Here is a 15,355-nt window from a genome sequence, read left to right on the forward strand (position 1 = left end):
ACTGCTGTTCTCTTCCGAGACTGTTAAACATTGCATTAGTTTTCTGCAGATTAATTTTTAGATCCACCCTTCGGCTTTGCCTCTCGAGGTCAGTGAGCATGCATTGCAGTTGGTCCCCTGAGTTTCTAAGCAAGGCAATATCATCAGCGAATCGCAAGTTACTAAGGTATTCTCCATTAACTCTTATCCCCAATTCTTCCCAGTCCAGGTCTCTGAATATCTCCAATTCACAACTGCAAGTTTATTGGTGAAAAAGAAGGTACGACACAAATTGATAAGAAAAAAATGTTCATGGAAAACTGTACATGTGTAACATAACCTTGTAGGTGCATAAAGAAAGAAAGACTAAACGTTGACCTCATCACTCAAGGGGTCCCTGGAATTATTTTAGTGATGTGTTACCTACACATACACTGTACATCGCCTCGAATGGTTACTCAAAAAAAGATTTATGTCACCATGCTATATAAAGAGCTGCGAGTGGTTAAAAATTTCCCTCCTCTAGACCTTTTCCTTTCCTATGTCACTTATTCTATGTGGCCTTGGCTATGCACTGTCTGATTGGGCACGACATCGTACAGTGACAGTAGTGTTGCAGTTTACTTGAACCGAGTGCGTTCCCGTGTCACATAGAGATGCAGTTTTTTTTATTGTGGCGATGGTGGCCTCAAAACGTAGTTTACATAGAGCGCTTATGTTTTGTACAGTGTGCAGTCGCGATCGCTTACTCTTTGCACTCACCTGCAGTAGAAGAATATAAGTGCAATAGCTACAGTGCAAGTTTCTGCCGCCACATGTACTCTTCTGCTGTTTTGCTTCGGTTGCTATCGTCACTGTGCTATTGTTAAACATTACTGCATTCTTTTTCACTCTTTCCCTGCACATCTACAGCCTGGCACAGCTACAGCAAAGCCCTGCTTTTTTGGAGAAACTCTCTAATTCATACCTTCACTACCACACACATACAGATGTACTATCGATCAAAAAAGTTTACGAACCAAGCAATCTGACAAAAAGCTGAATATCTCCGCAACTTCAAAACGCAGCCTGGTATTCCCATTTCCAACCTCTACTGGTATATGCGAACATTGTGATGTACGGTATTACTGCCTACTTTTAAAGGCTGCTCGGATATTTAGCGTTTTCTGAGATCCCGTGGCCCGTAAGCTTTTTGGTCGATAGTAAAGGTGCAGGCAATAGTAGCAGACAATCTGTTATCTCAGGCAGGTCTACCACAGGACTCAACAAACATCTACATGTCTTACATTAGTGTGTTTATTTTTACAGGTACATCAATTACTATGCATTCATATCATACTAAAATTAAGCTTAATGGAGAGGCTTGCTTTGTGTATTCTTAATGATGTCATGTGGGAAGCCAATACACTTAATAAAAAAATCGGTTGTTCTACTAGAGGTGGCTCAAAACCTGGGAAGTGGTGCCGCTGTGACATTTAGCAATGGATATGTTTAATACCTAATAATTACGCAATTGATGCAGAATACCTAAAATTACAAAAAAATTACAAAAACTGTCAGTGGGACCTATTAGTAGTTTAACAATATAGTAATTAATACATTATGGCAACATAGCAGTGATACACATCGCAATACACGAAGTTAATGAAGCAAATAATCAATTACAAGGAAGGTGCTTACAAATACAAACAAATGAAATAGATACTCTGTATGAATAAATAAATATGTAGTAATTGGCACGTTATGGAAACATAAGAATGACACATATAAATAAACACAAGGTTAATGTACCAGATAATTAGAAACAAAAATATGTTTACAATATGCAAAGTGCAAGTGAAATATACTGTGCGACAAAAACTTTATGATTTCTAAAAAGAAGGAAGAAAAAATAAAGACAATGGGAGATAGAGAATAAAAACAATACATTCGGCAAATACAGAAGCACTGAAAGTGGCAAAATAAATTTGTATGCAATATATGTTCGTAGTAATGAGTCTGTAGCCAGTAGTGTCGATAGTAACTACTTCATATCTCTCTTGAATGTTAATGTTGTGCGGCAGGCTTTAATATGGGGTGGTAGTTTGTTCCAGTATTTAATCGCCATAAAAAGAGCAGTAAACATTGATAATTATTGTTTATTCGAGGAGGGAAAGAATTGTTATTCGAGGAAAATCTCGCATTGTTAGTGCTGGAAAGAGCAGATATATTAAATGCTGAACCCTTGATGATCACCAGTAGGTTCCCTACTGACGGTGCACCTGCACAAAACTCAAAATAATTTCAGAGCCCTTAAAATGAAGCATTTTCTTGCCTACTCGTGAGGTGTTTCACAACCTGCACTAATGGTGTTCTTCTCGAGTATAGCTGGAGTGTATATTGGTGCTGTGCGAATATTCAAAATGTTATATGTAAATCAAATAGCCGTTCACCATTTGACTTGTATTCAGTTGGAGAACACACAATTAGAAATTATCAAATCTTCCTTTCTGTCAATAATGACACATACTGGAATCTTCAGGAAGAAAGTCAGGTGCATGTGGCGACTATTCATAAAGGGAACTGCACTTCCTGAGCGGATATATACAGTAGGTAATTTTTGCTTTGCTCAGTAATTTCCAGTCATGCAGTAACGATGCCTCGCCTTTATTCTTTATTCATTAATTACCCCGCAGCGCCCAAAGGCGTTACAGTGGGGGGGGGGGGGGGGGGGGGTTACAACATTGAATAAAATACATCTTCATTCCCACAATGTCACTTGCTTTACAGTCAGCCAATTCCACAGTTTAATTGTTCGAACAAAAAATGAATTGGCATACATGTTCGTCTTGGCAGGGTACTCGAGGATTTTGCAACTACGATCATAATAATAATAATAATATTTGGGGTTCTACGTGCCAAAACCACTTTCTGATTATGAGGCACGCCGTAGTGGAGGACTCCGGAAATTTTGACCGCCTGGGGTTCTTTAACGTGCACCTAAATCTAAGCACACGGGTGTTTTCGCATTTCGCCCCCATCGAAATGCGGCCGCCGTGGCCGGGATTCGATCCCGCGACCTCGTGCTCAGCAGCCCAACACCATAGCCACTGAGCAACCACGGCGGGTCAACTATGATCAGTTCGTTTTGAAATGTAATGAGGTTTCTGTAGGAAAATTTCCCTACTAATTCCAGTTTTATTACAGTAAATCGAATATAGAAATTTTATTCTCAGTTTATTGCGGCGGGCAGAAAGATTTCCATCCTAGCTCAGCCTTCATTGCAGTGCAGCTCTCCCGCCTTCCGTACCGCCCCAAGATGAACCTGGCAGCACGGTTTTGTATTTTTTCTAGAGCGGCAATGAAGGTTACCTCGTGGGGATCCCACACAACACAGCCATTTATTTATTTATTTATTTATTTATTTATTTATTTATTTATTTATTTATTTATTTACAGAATACTGCAGGCAAACTTGTGACCCAGGCAGGAGGGAATACGTTCATACAGTAATGTAATTAAATACGTTCAAAGAAAGAAAGAAAGAAAGAAGTGCATATGAAATATGAAATACATTGAATCATATGAGGTACATTGAAGGATGATATAAATACATAAAAAACACATTTTACAAGCATACAATGCAAGGGATTTAATTGAAAGGAGAGAAATATTTACAGTACCAGTTTACACAGGTTGTTTTTTTTTTCATGCTAACACGCATGAAAGTACTCATGTGGTCACACGTTTATTTGAAAGGCAGTTTTTTCAATGGCATGTGATATGTTATTGGACAGGAATATATCGGTCGGCAGAGAGTTCCAATCATTTATTGTTCTAGGAAAGAAGGAATATTTAAAGCAACTTGTACGCGCTAAAATAGGGGTTATTTTGTAGGGGTGATAATTTCTGGTAGCTCTAGCTGGTAGCGGCTGGAGACAGGGTGAATGACCAAGTTGTAGTTCCTTTTTCCAAAGGCGGAAAAGCAATGTTAGGCGTGCTACCTTCCTTCGGGATTCTAGGGTGGCAACATTATTTTAATTAATCAATTGAGAGGGGGCGTCATAACGTCCATAAGAATTATATATGTAGCGGACGGCAAGCCTGTTTATGTTTTCCAGTTTTTTAATATCTTTTTTCGTGAATGGGTCCCAGACGACGCAAGCATATTCTAATCGCGACCTTACGAGTGTGTTGAATGCCAATTGTTTCACGGGGGGAGGAGAATGTTTCAGCTTGTGTCTCAGTAGGCCGAGTTTACGTCGAGCAAACGCACAAACATTATCAATGTGTTGCGACCAGGTTAGACGGTTGTTGATGGTTACACCCAAATGTTTAAAGGAGTCTGTTTCAGAGACCGCGGATTGATTAATAGTGTATTGATATGTTAGAGGGTCTTTTTTGTTGGTAATGCGCATAAAAATTGTTTTTTCTTCATTAAGTTTCATTTTGCAGGTGTCGCACCAGTCAGAAATCCCAGTAAGACTTTTATTCAGGATCACTTGATCATTGGACCTTTAATCTCTTTGTAAAGTAAGCAGTCGTCCGCGAACAATTTAATACTCACACTATCGTCTATGCATGCTGTTATGTCATTAATATATACTAGGAAAAGTAGCGGTCCGAGCACGCTTCCCTGCGGCACTCCCGAATTTACGGGGAGACATCCAGAGTAATGGCCCTCAACATCGACGAATTGTCTGCGCATGCTCAAATATGCACAGATCCAGGTTACAATGTTAGGTGGAAACCCATAGTTGCTTAGTTTTGTTATCAAACCAAAATGAGAGACCCTATCGAAGGTTTTGCTGAAATCGAGGAATATAACATCAACCTGGCCGGCCTTATCAAGAACGGAGGCAAAAGCGTAGACGCTAGAGAGAAGCTGAGTAGTGGTAGACAGCCCCTTACGAAAGCCGTGTTGGCACGGGAACAGAATACCACGTTTTTCAAGAAATTCCGTCATGTAATTTGATATAATATGCTCTAAAAGCTTGCAAGATGTAACCGTCAGTGATATAGGGCGATAGTTTGATAGTAATGTAGGGTCGTCTTTCTTAAATACAGGCACAATACGAGCGACCCGCCAGTCTGATGGAACGATGCCACAAGATATGGACGAGCGGAAAATTACGAGAAGAAAATGTAAAAGCCACTCGGCATAGCGACGAAGAAAAGCATTAGAAATGCCTTCAGGACCGCATGTCTTTTTGTGTTTAGATTTAAGAGCATAGAAAATATACCCTCGTATGCTATAAAATCAGAATTTACGTTTTCCACATCTTCAGCAATGACCGGAGAGCACTGATTAGACTCAGAGAAGATAGAATGGAAGTAATGATTAAATTTGGATGCCTGGTGTTGCTTATCTTGAATTATCTGACCATCAATCTTTAGGTGGTCAAGAGCTTGCCTCTTCTTATAGTTCGGATGTCGCCAAAATTTTTCAGAGTCAGTCTTAGGAAATTGGGTCAGCGTGTGGGAGCAATAAAACTGCCTACCTGCTCTAATTTTTTAGTGAGTGTTTGTTTTAGCTCGTCGAATACTGGGACAAATTTTTTTTGCCTTCGGAATCTTTTTACTTTTCTAACGAGGTGGATTATATCTCGATTGATCCAAGGATTTTCTCGGTGCACCTTCTTCATTTTACTAGGGATGAAGTTATCAATACAGAAGTGGCAAATGGATTTCAGCTTTAGCCATAGGTAGTCAACATCATCGCCAGAGAAGTCTTCCAGTGCTAGTTCAAGGTAATCGATAACGGACTCGTCATTTGCTTTAGTATAGTTTTTGACGGATTTGCAATCTTTAAGCGTGTTATTGTTTGAACCATCTGTTCGACATGTGAAGCACACTAGCCGATGATCTGATATGCCTTCCTCAATAGTTATTTCAACGTCTCGAACAGACCTGCAGTGAAAAACCAGATCAAGAATAGAGGAAGCAGATCCCTGCACCCGTGTTGGAACGTGAACTGCTTGGTCGAGATCGCAAGCTAACATTGTGTCGAAAATAATATGGTCTGCTAGAGTAGGTGACGAAAGTTTCTTCCAATTTATGCTGGGAAGGTTAAAATCGCCAGCCACTATTATGGTCTTTCTGCAATATTTAACAATATGTTCATGAAGTGTGGTTAGGAAATCCAACGTGGCACACGGCGGACGATACACTGCTAAAAGGTTAAACAAGAACCCGTACAAATTGATCTGTAGGAACAAACTTTCATGATTATCAATTTGTTCTAGTAACGATACAGACGTGTTTTTGCTCACAATAGCGGCCACACCACCGCCACGGGAAGTTCGGTTCCTTCTGTATATATTGTAGGATCCAGGAACCAAGTCCTCGTCTTTAATTTCTTCATGGAGCCATGTTTCCGTTAATACTACTATGTGAGGGTCCTGACAAAGGAGTATAGTTTCTAGTTCTGCAGTTTTGTTAATTATACTTCGTACGTTTACGTTTAAGAGGCGCAAATGCTGTGGCCGAGAAACACGTGGTTGTCAATTGCTATCCGCGTTGACGCGTCTAGCAGGGAGCCTAACACGTGTGTTTTTGTACTCGTCCCACACAAACGTGTCATTGTCACTCCGCAGTTTATCATTGACAAGATAGACTTTTTTTTTCCATTTGCCCGATCTCCCCTCGCAGTCTCATACAGAAGCCGGCGCCTGCGCAGAGTGCGACGGAAATAATCATTCTCGATTAAGATACGTGTGCCTTTCAGTTTCTTAGCATTGTTTAGAATGCACTGCTTTTCATTGCAATCCTGCAGGTACAAAATAGTCGGTCGATTTTTGTTATGACTGTGACCAAGCCTATGAATTCTACCAACGGACGAACATTTCACCCCAAGCTTCTGTTCGAATATTTCATTTACAATTTTATTTTTTAGTTGATCTGCTGTTTCATCGGGCGCCTCAGGTACGCCGTAAACAACCAAGTTGGAACGACGGCTGCGGTCTTCAAGGTCGACCAACTTCTCGGACTGCTGAGTGACAGAACCGCGAAGTGAATCAATAGCACTATTAATGTCGTTAATTTGGTCTGTAGACTTTTTGACTTCTTGCAGAAGTTTATCAAGTTCCGCTACCCTGGCACTGACTGCAACTAAAGCAGCCTGTGATGCCGTCAACTGGGATTTCAGTTCTGCAATAGCTTGAATTATTGCATTCTGGCCTGCCGCGATATCACTTAACTTGCTCTCGATATCAGGACCAGGATTTGACTCAACATCTCCGCAAACAAGGAGCTCGCACACAAGAAAACATTCGTACATGAAATGCATAAGAGCGCTTGGGCATGGCACAACTACAAGAAATCTATTACTAGATTTTACAGAAGAATGCGAGTAGCTAACCTGAATTACAGAAGGAAGACGAACGGTCAGCGTTGTTGACAACTTCATTTCGCCATGCCCACTGATCGAGGAGCGTTGAAGTTCAGGCTTTATAGCTTCGGGAAGTTGTGACGTCACTGATCGCCGTGCCACGCTGATACGGACGGGTAGATAAACAAAAGAGCCAGCAGAACGGGTCGGGGAGAGATGGCATGCTGATGCGGGATCCAGGCATAGACTGGGCAGCAGTAGACCAGCAGAACCGGCACAACGCTCCGCCAAGACGAGATGCCTGAATTACAAAAGGAAGACGAACGGCCAGCGTTGTTGACAACTTCGTTTCGCCATGCCCACTCGCCCATGCCCATGCCCAATTCTAAGAGTGGTCGAACACAAGTTGTATATGCGATATGCTTTAAATTCTCATGTCAACATCGCAGGTTTCTCTGAATGAAATTTAAAGCTTTACCAGCTTTGGCTATGATACTGTCTACATGAGGTTTCCATGAACATTCAGACGACGGTAGCTCACCTAGATACTTATACGAACTGGCTTGCTTCAATAGTACATTGTTCAGATGATACCGTGACTGAATTGGTTTCTTCTTTTTAGTAAATGAGAGAAGTACACACTTTGTTATGTTCAGAGTCATTTTCCATTTAGTACACCAATCATGAATAAGTGATAAGTTGTTCTGAAGTGCAATTGTATCATTGTGATGGGCAATTTTTTTGTACACAACACAGTCATCCACAAACAGCCGTATAGAAGATGAAATTCCGGCAGAAATATCATTAATGTACATCAAAAATAATAGCGGACCCAGAACGGAGCCCTCTGGGACTCCTAACGTAACATCTGCATATTCGGAGCATTTTCCATTCAGTATTACACGTTGCTTTCTTTGGGAAAGGTAACATTCAATCTATTTAAAAACAGTTGCATCGATATTTAGGGTTATAAGCTTAAACAATAAGAGTGAATGCGATACCGTGTCGAAGGCTTTCCGAAAATCCAGGAACACACCGTCTACCTGTCCTCCTGAATCTAGGCTGGATATTATGTCATAATAAAACTCAACTAGTTGTGTTGTGCAAGACAGTCCCCTACGAAATCCATGCTGCTCGCTAATTAGTACCTTATGCTTACTTAAATGACTTAGTATTTGTTTATATAAGATATGTTCAAGTATTTTACACGGGATAGACGTAAGTGATATTGTCCTGTAGTTACCAACGTCTTTTTTGGACCCACCTTTATGTATCGGAAGAACGTGTGCAATTTTCCAGTAATGTGGTAAAATACCTGTCAATAAAGGTTTTTCAAAAATTAAATAAAGGTACATAGAAATTGGCCCCGCGCAACGTTTGAGCACACGTGGGGAAATTTCATCCGGACCACTAGATTTACTCGCATCAATATCCTTCAATAGTGTTTCAATTCCATTAACACTAAGCTCAACAGGAAGCATAGGCGAAATTTTCGTTGTAGGTGGATGAATATGACAGGTGTGGTTGGGTAAGAACGCCGAATGAAAAAAGTTTTTTTAGGCACGCAGCTGTATCCCTGTCTTCCGTAATTACCTTACCATTATAAGTGAACTCCTGTATTCCGAAGGAATCTGAACCACACTGTTTAAGTACTTACAAAACATTTTAGGGTTTGATTTCATTTTGTTGCTCAGCTCGGTGAAGTAGTCATCTTTAGCTTTTCCTATTTTTAGCTTATATTCGCGTGTAATTGTATGTAGTTTTGAAAAATGAGCAGCTGATTTGCTTTTCTTGAGTGCGTTAAATGCCCTCATTCTTTTTCTGATAAATATTAGTATATGTGTTGTTACCCATGGCTGTTTGTGCTTTTTAAGCCGTGAAGAATCAACATTGCGGATATGTGCACTTACCACCTCGAGCAACATATTCTTAAAATTGTCCCACATATCATGCACATTACGCTCCTCAGATAAGCACTCGAAAACAGAAAAGAAATTCTGACGTTTCTCAAAAATTGCATCGTAGTCACCCTTCTCACAAATGTAGACCCTTCTACTCGTAGATAACTGCGCAGATGACTTGTATTCAGTTGGAGAACACACAATTAGAAGTTACCAAACTTCCCTTCTGTCAATAATGACACATACTGGAATCTTCAGGAAGAGGAAGAAAGTCAGGTGCATGTGGTGACCATTCTCAAAGGGAAATGCACTTCCTGAGCGCATATATACAGTAGGTAATTTTTGCTTTGCTCAGTAATTTCCAGTCGTGCAGTAACGATGTCTTGCCTTTAGGCAGCCAACGGATTTGTTTTCTCAATTGGGGCAGTAAAAATTATCATTTCGACAATGTGAACAAGTTCCTTATGTCATTTTGGTGCCGCAGGTACTATCACCTTTCAGTCACTCGCATTTACAAACTTCTCAGTTGACCAGAAGCCGGGTTATGACTGGCATTCCATGTGTTAAACAATCTAAAAAACATCTCTTCTAGTGCTTTTCTAGGTTTGTTTTCCACCCCTCACGTGTCAAAACCAGCCATAGTGCCTTTGACGTTGTGTGCTGCTAAGCACAAGGGAGCGGGATCAAATTCCGACTGCGGCAGCTGCATTTCCATGGGGAAGAAATGCAAAAACACCTGTGTACCATGCATTGAGTGCACATTGAAGAATTCCAGGTGGTCAAAATTAATCTGGAGTCCTCCACTATGGTGTGTCTCATAATCATGTGGTTTTTGCACATAAAACCCCAAACTCACCTCTTATATTCCCTGTAAGTAGCATTCGTTGCATGCATTTAAGGCCGTACTGCTCCACTCAAGGCCCATATGTAGTAGGGGTTTACATATTCTCATATTTCTGGATTGAATTAAATATGAATATTTGAGGAAACTGACCTATTGAATATTGAACAACAAATATGTTCACATTTCAGAGAAGTGCGGAGTATTTTTGAAAAAAAAAAGAAACCTTACATTGCAAGGGTTGACTTTTAAAGTTGTTTGTACAACATTTTCTTAGTGCTTAGCGCAGACACCTTAGACGAGCTAGACGAGAGAAAAGACACACACAAGTGGTACTTTCAACAACGATTTATAGGAAGTTGGATCACGGATTTATACATGCAAGCATTTGCTAGCGTTCTTGATAAACCTGGCCAGATTGACGTTATATTCCTGTATTACAGAAAAGCATCTGAGCTTGTTTGTCACTCAAAACTAATTGAGAAGCTCGAAATCACAAATCTTCCGCCATACTTAAGTGGCTGAATCTCTGCATACTTAACTAAGCACAAACAATTCGTCAGCATAAGCGATTGCCCTTACCATGAAGTGCCAGTTATTTCCAGTGTTTCTCAAGGCAGCATGCTTGGCCTTCTGTTATTTTTATTGTATATTAATGATATTGTTACGTAGGAAGACACCGACGAAAAGCTATTTACAAGTATATTTACGAGGCAATACGGCGCAGTTGGCCAAGAGGCAATAGCCCACGCTAGCTTCCAATCGTCGTCGTCGTCTTCTTACTGCTCGGCTCTTCGTCATTGGAAATACTATCCCGTAGCACTACCCCCGGCGGCAAAAGCGCCGTCCCGGAGCGACCAAAGGCCGGACTCTGAAGCAGTGTAGTAGGTCTTGAGCCTACTGACGTGCACGACATCACTAGATGCCAGAGTAGATGACGAGGTTGAGCTCACAGGAGCAATTTCGTACGTCACAGGTGTCACCTGGCGCAGCACGCGGTAGGGCCCTGTGTATCGCGAAAGGAGCTTTTCTGTAAGTCCGACGTGACGGGAGGGCGACCAAAGCAGCACGAGTGCACCAGGCGAAAACTGTACGTCATGGTGGCGGGCGTTGTACTGATGCTCCTGTGTGGCTTGCGAGTCCATCAGTCGAGCACGGGCAAGCTGGCGTGCATGGTCGGCGAGGGCGATGGCATCGCGCGCATACTCGGTTGTTGAGGTCGCAGCAGGAGGAAGTACTGTGTCAAGGGGCAAGGTCGGTTCGCCACCGTAGAGTAGATAAAATGGAGAAAATCCGGCGGTGTCGTGCCGGGAAGAATTATAAGCAAATGTGACGTAAGGAATGGCAACGTCCCAGTCGTGGTGGTCCTTCGAAACGTACTTGGACAACATGTCGGTAAGAGTACGGTTTAACCGCTCTGTCAGGCCATTGGTTTGAGGTTGGTATGAGGTAGTCAGCTTGTGTTGAATAGAGCAGGAACGCACAATGTCGGCGATAACTTTCGAGAGGAAGTTACGACCACGGTCAGTAAGCAGCTGTCGCGGGCGCCATACACTAAGATAATGTCACGCAAGAGAAAGTTCGTTACGTCAGTGGCGCAACTGGTAGGGAGAGCCCACGTGATAGCGTATCGGGTGGCGTAATCAGTTGCGACGGCTAACCATTTGTTCCCAGAGGATGACGTGGGAAAGAGACTGAGGAGGTCTAATCCAACACGAAAGAACGGTTCCACAGGGACGGTGATCATCTGGAGATGACCGGAAGGTAGCACCTGAGGTGTTTTCCGACGCTGGCAGGGATCACAGGCAGCAACATAGCGTCGGACGGAGCGAGCGAGACCAGGCCAATAGAAGCGGCGGCGGACGCGGTCCTACGTGCGGGTTACCCCAAGATGTCCTGCAGTGGGTGCGTCATGCATCTCAAAGAGCACACTGTGTCGTAGATGTTTTGGCACGACAAGAAGAAGATCAGGGCCATCAGGGAGGAAGTTCATCCGGTACAGAATGCCGCCCTGGAGGACATATCGGCGAACGGATGCGTCGGTAGGTGTAGAGCGCAGACGCTCGATGAGTACTCGCAGCGATAGGGCCCGGTACTGCTCGTCGGCGATGTTAGCGAAGGCAGACACAGAGAAAATGCCGTCGGCGGTACTACTGTCGGCGTCGTCAGGCTCGTCTACCGGATAACGAGACAGGCAGTCAGCGTCTTTGTGTAGTCGGCCAGATTTGTAGGTGACAGGATACGGATATTCATGGAGGCGTAAGGCCCAGCGACCAAGCCTTCCTGTAGGATGTTTCAATGAGCATAACCAGCAAAGCGCGTGATGGTCTGTGACAACGGAAAAGGGTCGGCCATATAAGTATGGGCGGAATTTCGCAACCGCCCAAACTAGAGCCAGACACTCACGCTCAGTGATGGAATAGTTGCACTCCGAGGGTGAGAGGAGCCTGCTGGCGTAAGCGAGAACACGGTCGTTGCCGCGCTGGCGTTGTGCCAGTACTGCACCAATTCCATGACCGCTGGTATCAGTGCGGTAGGTACAGCAGGACCGAAATGGGCCAGGATGGGAGGCGTTGTGAGAAGGTCGATTAGTACGAGAATGCAGAGCCCTCGTTATCGCACCACTGGAAAGGGGCGTCTTTTTTCACAAGCTCGGTTAGTGGTCGTGCTATGCCCGCGAAATTTTTCCCGAAACGGCGGAAGTACGAACAAAGGCCGATGAAGCTGCGCACATCCTTGACGCACTTCGTAACAGGGAAGTGCGTAACAGCATGGATCTTGCCTAAGTCCGGTCGCACTCCGTTCGCGTCAATGGGATGTCCAAGGACGGTAATCTTGCGACGGCCGAATAGGCACTTCGCTGCGTTGATTTGCAGACTGGCACGACGAAAAACGTCCAGGACTGCTGAGAGGCGCTCAAGGTGCGTAGCGAAGGTGGGGAGAATACTATAACGTCGTCCAAGTAGCACAAGCACGTGGACCGTTTGAAACCGTGAAAAAGGGACTCCATCATGCGTTCAAAAGTGGCACGAGTGGTACATAGACCGAACGACATCGCTTCGAATTGATAAAGACCGTCGGGTGTTACAAAAGCAGTCTTCTCGGGGTCGAGATCGCCCTCGGCAATCTGCCGGTAGCCGGAGCGACGGTCAATAGAGGAGAAATGGCAAGCGCCGTGGAGGCAGTCAAGGGCGTCATCAATCCGAGGTAGGGGTTAGACGTCCTTTTTGGTAACCCTGTTAAGGTGCCGATAATCTACGCAAAGGCGCCATGATCCATCCTTCTTTTTTACCACTACAACAGGTGACGCCCATGAACTACATGACGGTTCAATAATGTTCTTGGAAAGCATTTTGCGAACTTCTGCGTGAATAACTTGACGCTCAGCCGGTGATACTCGATACGGGCGGCGACGAATAGGAGTTGTATCGTCAGTATTAATGCGATGTTTAACAGCTGTAGTTTGGGCCAAGGGACGATCGGTAAAGTCAAATCTATCATGGTAGGAAAAATGTCGGGTGCAATCATTTTCTGTAAGTCGGCGATGGTACAAGTTGCCGACTGCGATGGTAGAGGAGGATCGGCTGAATTGTCGTCTACTGCAATAGGTGCTACTGAGTGATCCTCGAATGAGCAAAGCTAGGCCCGAGATATCCCGTGTGGCAGCACTTGTGTCGTCAAGCCAAAATTGACCACTGGCAGGTAGACGCAAGTCGCCGCAATAGATAAAACTGTGTGAGGTATGTGATACCGTGTGTAAGGAGGACGTCTTGCAAAGGAGCCGTGATGTAGCGACCGTCGGGCACTGGTGGGGATGACACTAAGTCAACATAAATCAGTGCTGAAGGTGGCAAGCGAACGAAGTCGAGGGAACTAAGGCGACTGGGGTATGATTCAGCGGGATCCAGAATTAGGTAGGTCAAGGAGCACCTAGCCACCTAATAAGCATACTGGCAGCCATTCCGAGCTGTTTCTTACGTTTCAGCGGTGATTTGAGTCCTTCTTTCACCTTCCATGCTTGTCTCGTATATGAGACGGTTAAAGAGGCCTAGTATGTGTTCTTTAATTAAATCTGCCGAGCACAGAAAAGTGGAAAACGATCATGTATTTTGGGAAAGCTAGCAAAAAGGAAGGCATTAAGTTGAACAAACTGCGGTAAGTCAAGGAGATGTTAAAAGCCAACAAAAAAGTGTGAATCTATCTGAAACTCTGAAGGCTTGCCCATACACGTATTAGGCGTCTTGCTGATCACACAGTACCGGAAGAGTACATGTGACATTAGGGAACACGTGCTACGTGTTGCAACAAGGGCACCTTCCCCTGCTTGGTATGCTTCTATACATAACATGACTGTATTGCAGTGAAGCTAACATTAATAAAAAATAGTGAACTGGGCGAGTTGATAGCTGTTCATGGTTGCAGGGGTAGTGCTAAACTGAAACGCGACCAAAGTTAACTTTAAAGGCAAATACTGCCAAGTGAGGCAATGGCATGTTTCGATGTTTGTTTATGCCTTTTGTTTAATTCGACCAGTCTCAACGGTACCGGGACGTCAGGATCGAATTAACGGGCGTGCCTTATAATCAGAACTGGTTTTGACGCGTAAAACCCCAGAAAGATGATCGAATTAACGGAAGTCGACTGTGTATATGGCTTTTGAGTAGAACCACACTGCCTTAAATGTATGCAACCAATGCCACTTAGAGGGAATACAACAGCTTAATTTGGGGTTTTACTTGCCGAAACCACAATATTGACTCGTGCACTTATTTATTCTTTTCTGGGGGACTGCATTTCACCCTCTAACAACTTAATTTTATCGCTCAGCGCAAGAGGCACCTGCACGATTGGAACTTACTCAAATGTTATTGCTGATTCTACCTGTTATGTCTATTCTCGCGTAACCTTGTGTGATTAGATTGTATGCACGACACGAATTGTGAACTACTCTCTGGAAGGCATGCGGGCGCGAGCGATTACCCTGGAACCGTCTACGTATAAACGCTGACGCGCCTTACATTTCAGATCAGATTTTCGCCGATGGCCGACTGTGCTTGCCGCCGTCGTTGTGCTTGACTGTTGTTTGTTGTTTCCGGGCACAAGTTCGCCCAATAAAGAGTTACTTTCATGATTCACAGTTTTTGCTACTGTGTTCTTCACTGTCACTACACTGCGACAATATGATTATGAAGCACACCGTAGTGGGAGGCTCCAGGTTAATTTTGACCATCTGAGGTTCTTTAACGTGCACTCAATGCACGGTAGCCAGGGGTTTTTGCATTTCGCCCACATCAAAATGCAGCCACAGTGACCGGAATTTAATTC

Source organism: Dermacentor variabilis, chromosome 3 (assembly GCF_050947875.1).
Source record: "Dermacentor variabilis isolate Ectoservices chromosome 3, ASM5094787v1, whole genome shotgun sequence".
Taxonomy (NCBI): Eukaryota; Metazoa; Arthropoda; class Arachnida; order Ixodida; family Ixodidae; genus Dermacentor; species Dermacentor variabilis.